A 7241-nucleotide genomic window follows, 5' to 3' on the forward strand; every position below is an offset into this window, starting at 1 on the left:
TTTTTTCTTGAGATGGGAGTTGTGCTGCTGTTGCCTGCCCAAGCTGGAGTGCAATGGGGTGATCTTGGCTCACTGAAACCTCTGCCTCCCGGGTTCAAGGGATTCTCCTGCCTCAGCCTCCCAAGTAGCAGGGATTACAGGCGCCAGCCACCACACCCAGCTAATTTTTTGTATTTTTTTTTTTTTTGGTAGCTACGAGGTTTCATCATGTTAGCCAGGCTGGTCTCGAATTCCTGACCTCAGGTGATCTACATGCCTCGGCTGCCCAAAGTGCTGGGATTTCAGGCGTGAGCCACTGCACCTGGCCAAGTCGAACATCTTTACTCAATTTTTTCATTATCTCTTGCTCTTACGTTTGTTTTCATTTTCTGAAGGTAGAAGAACAGTATAGGAAACTCCATAATTATTCAATGCCAAAATGGCTAAGATATTTGATACCTTGTCCATTTACTAAACATCTCAACCACGGATGAAGTCAACAACTATTTCCACCACTGTTTGACCATTTCAGAACTCCTGTCTTTCTGTCTTCTCAGCCAGTGACTTGATATATTTGCTCATTATAAATATGACTCATTTTTTTTTCTTTCATTGTTTCTGTATTCCAACCTTCCTTTTAATTTGTAAGTATAAACTCATAATTTGGAAAAGCTTATATCTGCTTGACTGCCTTTTATGTACTCTACTTAAAAACATTTTCCAAATGGGACTTTATTACTTTCAGAACTTGTCATTGCCCTTGAATGATGGATTTGGTGGATGCTGAAAGCAGATTTCAATTCAAGCTGAGATGTGAAACCTGGGGCACTTTAGGGTGGAGATATGAGAGGGGATTGAGGGTGGAGTGCAGTGGAGATTAAAAGAATGGAAAGGAGTGCCAAAGAGTGAGGAGTTACCAGCGAATACAGCTCTGAATAGTCACTCCTTGGAACAACTCCTGTGATAGGAATGCCAATAGAGTAACAAGGCCATGCATACCTCAGATATGGCAAGTTTTGACTGAATTGGAGCGAACACTGCTGCCGGACCGCATTTCCCAAATTGCGTCTATGAAAGACATATCCTTTATCTCTTTAACAGACAATCCGGTTCATATTCTCTCTTTTTTTTTTTTTTTTTTTTTTTTTTTTTTTTTTTTTAACCAAGTTTTGCTCTTTTTTTTTTGTCCAGGCTGGAGTGCAATAGAGTGATCTCAGCTCACTGCAACCTCTGCCTCCTGGGTTCACGTGATTCTCCTGCCTCAGCCTCCCCGAGTAGCTGGAATTACAGGCACGCACCACCACACCTGGCTAGTTTTGTATTTTTACTAGAGATGGAGTTTCACCATGTTGGCCAGGCTGGTCTCGAACTCCTGACCTCAGGTGATCCGCCTGCCTTGGCCTCCCAAAGTGCCTGGATTACAGATGTGAGCCACCGCACCCAGTCCCAGTTCATATTCTTATGTTTAATTATCTTATTTGTGGAATACTTATCACTATTTTATTGGATAATTGTTTTCTGGAGGACACAGCTTGGTTTAGAAGAAGTAAAGAACAGCCCCCCCACCAAGTCTTTTCTGCTATCACATTTTAATGTTGATACTACAGAGAATAGAAGGGAGAATGCACATAGACTTGTGTCCCTTGTTTGGAGGGATCCTTTTGTTTGTTTTTGAGACGGAGTCTCGCTCTGTCACCCAGGCTGGAGTGTAGTGGTGTGGTCTCGGCTCACTGTAACCTCCACCTCCCGGGTTCAAATGATTCTCCTGCCTCAGCCTCCTGAGTAGCTGGGACTACAGACACCCGCTACCATGGCTGGCTAATTTTTGTATTTTTAGTAGAGATGGGGTTTTACCATATTAGCCAGGCTAGTCTCGAACTCCTGACCTTGTGATCTGCCTGCCTCGGCCTTCCAAAGTGCTGGGATTACACGTGTGAGCCACTGCGCCCAGTCGAGGGATTCTTTGTTATCAATTCTGAATCAGTAGAAAAGTCATGCAGATTTTAATATGAATTACATGCTCACTGTTGCATTGCATATTCACACACCCAATATTATCCCTGGATGACTTGTTCTTTTTTTCCTTTGGTTAATTGCTTTCATAAATATATTACTTTAATTATTATGGATTTGAGTGCCAACTATGTGCTGGACATTAAAGACATAAGGGCAAACAACACAGAGCTCTCTCTTTATGGAGCCATGGCATGTCAAAAATGCTACGATCAATGAAGTACAAGAGGCAAAGGGAGCATGGGGAGAGTTACGCAACCAACACTGGAAAATCCAGAGAAGCTTCCCCAGAGGTAGTAATGACTGAACTGAGATTTTTTTTTTCTTTTACTTTTTCTTTTTATTTCCTTTTTTTTTTTTCCGAGACAGTCTCACTCATTTTTGAGATCTCCGCCTCCTGGGTTCAAGTGATTCTCCTGCCTCAGCCTCCCGAGTAGCTGGGATTACAGGCATGTGCCACCACACCCAGCTAATTTTTGAACTTTTCGTACAGGTGGGGTTTCACCATGTTGGCCAGGCTGGTCTTGAACTCCTGACCTTACTTAGGTCCTCCACCCGCCTCAGCCTCCCAAAGTGCTGGAATTACATGCATTAGCCACTGCGCCCGGCCTGTTTTTTTTTTGTTTTTTTTTGTTTTTTTTTTTTTTGCCTCTGAGACAAGTTCAACTAAGCCGACACTTTAAGAATAAGTAGAAGTTAGGGAGGTAAAGTGGGTTTTTAGGTAAAGGAGGGATGAAACAGTGGCAGAGAGAAAGTCTGGAAATGACAGAGAAGAGCCTGGTTGAATAACTGAAAAGTAAGTGCAGGTTGTCTAGATAAATGACAGGGAAAAGAATGGCGAGCGGTAAGGCTAGAGGAGTGGCTACGGACGGAATAGAGAAGGGCCTTGTAAACGGCAAGCAATTTGAGATTTATCCTGAGAGAAACAGTGCTTCAAGTTAAAGAGTTTCAAGCAGGGAAAGATAATTCTGGCTACTGTGTAGGGCAGGACCAACCACTGTAAGACCTGCAGTTACAGTAATTCACACATGACACAAGTTACTTGGCCTTAGGTTGTGGCCATGCAATGCTGTGAAGGTGGCAGTGGTAGTTTATATTGAATCAGTAGAATCTGCTGGTCATGAAGAGTGACTGGGGATGATGAGGAGGTAGAGTCAGATGTGACAGGTAAGTTTTGGTTTCATCAATTGTGTGAGTGGTGATACTATTCCCATAGTGATACTGTGTGGGGCAGAGGAGGAGGAATGTGGCAGCGGGGCAGTGGGCAAGATCAGTTCTGCATGTGTTGAGTTTGAGGTACCTGTTGCACATCCAGAAGTATGCAGCTGCAATCAAGACTGGAGCTTGGAGAGAGAGAGTGGCATGTTGATGGTAACTTAATTCCTAAGGCTTTAGGAGCTCACTAGGGGAGAGAGTAGTTTCACTGTGTGGTGGGGGAGGGCTTAATAATGGATTGAGGAGTGAATGGAAGGTGAGGAAGTGGGTATAGTGAGTACATAATCAACTTCCTAGAAGTCAGTCTTTAAGGGAAAGCAGCAAAAAGAAAGGCCAGCAGCTAAAGGAGTGCCTGAGGTTGAGGAAAGACCTTTATAAAAATGGAAGATATCTGAATATTCTTAAATGTGTTTAGTCAAAGGGAAGGACAAGTTGAAACAACAGGACAAGGTTCCTGGGAAGCCTGGGGTGGATGTAGAGCATTTGTGGCAGAGGTTAGCTGTAAGAAGGGAGAGTGACATCATTTTCAAATGTGATAGAAGGGAAGGAAGGAATCAAGGGTGTAGAGGTGGGCCACTTTCAGTCAGCTGGAGGGGTTTGAGAGAGTCTCTCTGTGGATTTATTTTCTTTTGTGAATGCAAGATCATCTACTGAGAATGAAAAAGGAAGAAATTACAGGAGAGTAGAAAAAGTTTGAATTACCACCATGATTAGGGAAACACAGATAGAATATTGGTTATTGGTAGTTGTTGAATGCACAGGTGAATTTGGAGACTGAATTTATGATGAACCAATCTGGACTACTGAGTGATCTTCTCCCATAGCATTGAGTGAACTACACCAGGTAAAGATGCAGAGAAGGTGGACAGATGGGCTATTACATATTTGGCTTTTGGCAAGTGGGCACACGGAACAATGGGGTAAGGAAGTTTGTTGGCATCAGTGTAGGTGAAAATTTGTTCTGTGCAACCTAAGTTGGAGAGCAGAGGAAATGGAGCTGTGTCGGGCATGGTAAGGAGGGCTGAGAGATATAGGGAATGGAAGTGGTTGTTAGGTGTGAGAACAGTTACAGTGGGAGTCACTGGGAAGGAAACCCTGCCAGGACAGTAGAGTCCTCAGAGTGGGATGTTTGAATGCATTATTCCAGAGTCGGAGCAGTTTCAGGGATTGACACAAATTAGTGTGTCAGGGGAGTGAGTTGCAGAATTGGAGGGTGCAAAGAGTCATTAGAAATGAGGTCTGAGAAGATAATGGAATAAGGTGTTGGTTATATTACCCATGTTGACATGTAAGTTACCTCAAATGATAACATATAGAGAGAAAAATAGGACTGTGAACCACGTGCTAAAGGCTTCAATTAATAAAGGTAATGACAGAAGATGGCTGCAAAGAAGGGCAGAGGGTTACTAGTAACCAGTTATCACACGACTCAAAGAAGTGGGGCCTTCTAAACATGGATGAAGAATTAATTGTGTGGAACTGGCAATAAGGAGCAATGTGGATGCCCAACTTTCTTCCCATCTAGGTGGGAGGATTGTGGGAAAATCAGCAGCCTCCACTTGAAGGAGTTGCAAAAGAATGACCTCAGAGTTTTAGTTAAGGCACTGATGAGGAGAGAAAATTCATAGAAGAGGTTCACAATAAAAGGATGGTCACCACCCCTGAATTAATGTCACTTATATTTTATTAAAATAGACTAGACTAGCAGTGTTTCTGAAAGTGTGGACCTTGGAACAAGTGCACTATCACCACCTAGGAGCTTGTTAGAAATAGAAATTCTCAAGTCCCATACCAGATCTCTTGAATCAGAAATTTAGGGGGTGGGACCCAGTTACCTGTTTTTGCAAGTTCTCCAGGTGATTCTAATAAATGCTGAAGTTTGAGAACTTCCAGACTAGATCTAACTTCCTAACATGAAGAGACAATGAAAAGTCAACAAATACAAATTGAGAGATTTAGAAGGCAAACATTTGATATTTAAATAGATAACAACATGTGTACTGTACAAAGGTGCTGAGGGATCGGAACAAAATCGTGGTCCTCAGTTTCACTGACTTGCTTTAAACCACACATCAATCATTGTAGGCCTCCTGCTCTTTACTCTTGTTCTCCATGGACTAATTCAAACCTTTCTACTTTCTTTAAATTCCCCCCGATCACTTATTAGGTGATATTCCATCTACCACCAAGCAGGTGATATCACACCATACTTTATATAAAACGTATCTTTAGTAAAAGATCGCAACACATCTTCCCTTAGTTTGAGAACTAGCTAGCATGCTACAGACAAGCTCTGTGGATTGTTTTGCCCATCATGCACATTAATAAAATTCAGAAGTCCTAGTGAGTTTTGTTGTTCTTGCAGCTTTTGTTATTTCTTTTCTTTTTTTCTTCCAAGAGAAATAATCGTTTATTTACTAAAAAATATTGAGAACTCACTGAGTTGGGTTCCTGCTCAGTTTTACCATATGGTGGGGGGGGACAGACAAACTACAGTTATTAGCCATCTGATAAGTGTTTTAGCAGTGCCAAGTCCAAGAAATTATTGGAGTAGAGAAAGAGCATCTCAGCTTGGCAGGAAGGGGTGTTTAGTAAGTTGATGCATATGTTGAGTCTTGGAAGAAGAGCAAGTATTCTTCAAATGAATGGCAGGGATGAGGATGGAGACTATTTCAGGGCTAGGGAGCAACCAAAGGGATCCTCAAATAGTTTAACATGGGAGAACGTTGGGTGAGGGTTGCTGGCCAGCGAGGCATGAGGTTATAAATTTAGTTATGGTTGGCTCACAATGGGCCTCGGATTCTGCACTGAGGTATCTGCATGAGGATGGGAGACTACTGGCAGATTTTAAGCAAAGGAATAGCATGATTAAATTTCCCTGTAGAACTGTGTTTAGGGAAGCTGGTTTTGGCACATTGCTATGGTTTGGACATGGTATGTTCATGCCAAGTCTCATGTTGAAATTTGATCCCCACTGTTGGAGGTGGGGCCTACTGGGAGGTGTTTTGGTCACGGGGATGGATCCCTCATGAATGGCTTGGTGCCATCCTCATGGTAATGAGTGAGCTCTCATTTTATTAGTTTCTCTGACAGTTTGCCCAAGTGCTGGTGTTAAAAAGAGCCTGGCACCTTCCCCTGCTCTCTTGCTTCTGCTTTCTGCATGTGGTCTCTGTTCACTGGCTCCCCATTCACCATCAGGGGAAGTAGCTTGAAGCTCTCACCAGATGCAGATGCTGGTGCCATGTTTCTTGTACAGCCTGCAGAGCCCTGAAACAAACAAACCTCTTTTCTTTATAAATTACCAAGCCTTAAGTACTCCTTTCTGGCAACAGAAAAATAAGCTAAGACATACACGTGCTTGGCTTACATTGAGAAACACTATCAAAATCTGCTGATGTAGTTATTGTAGAAGTGTTCTTTATAAGATATCTCACATAAAAAATATTTTCAGGCCGGGTGTGATGGCTCAGGCCTGTAATCCCAGAACTTTGGGAGGGTGAGGCGGGCGGATCATGAGGTCAGAAGATGGAGACCATCTTGGCCAACATGGTGAAACCCTGTCTCTACTAAAAATTAGCTAGGCATGATGGTGTGTGCCTGTAATCCCAGCTACTTGGGAGGCTGAGGCAGAAGAATCGCTTCAACCAGGGAGTCGGAGGTTGCAGTGAGTCGAGATCGTACCACCGAACACTCCAGTCTGGGAACAGAGCAAGACTTCGTCTCAAAAAAAAAAAAACAAACAAAAAAAAAACAAAAAAAAATTCAGGCCAGGTGTGGTGGCTCGGGCCTATAATCCCAGCACTTTGGGAAGCTGAAGTGGGCGGATCACTTGATGTCAGGAGTTCAAGACCAGCCTGACCAACATGGTGAAACCCTGTCTCTACTAAAAATACAAAAAGTCAGTCAGGCATGGAGGCACGCACCTGTAATGCCAGCTACTCGGGAGGCAGAGGCAGGAGAATTGCTTGAACCCAGGAGGTAGAGGTTGCAGTGAGCCGAGATCACACCACTGCACTCCAGCCTGGGCAACAGAG

The sequence above is a fragment of the Mandrillus leucophaeus genome, unplaced genomic scaffold (genome assembly GCF_000951045.1).
Source record: "Mandrillus leucophaeus isolate KB7577 unplaced genomic scaffold, Mleu.le_1.0 Scaffold364, whole genome shotgun sequence".
Taxonomy (NCBI): Eukaryota; Metazoa; Chordata; class Mammalia; order Primates; family Cercopithecidae; genus Mandrillus; species Mandrillus leucophaeus.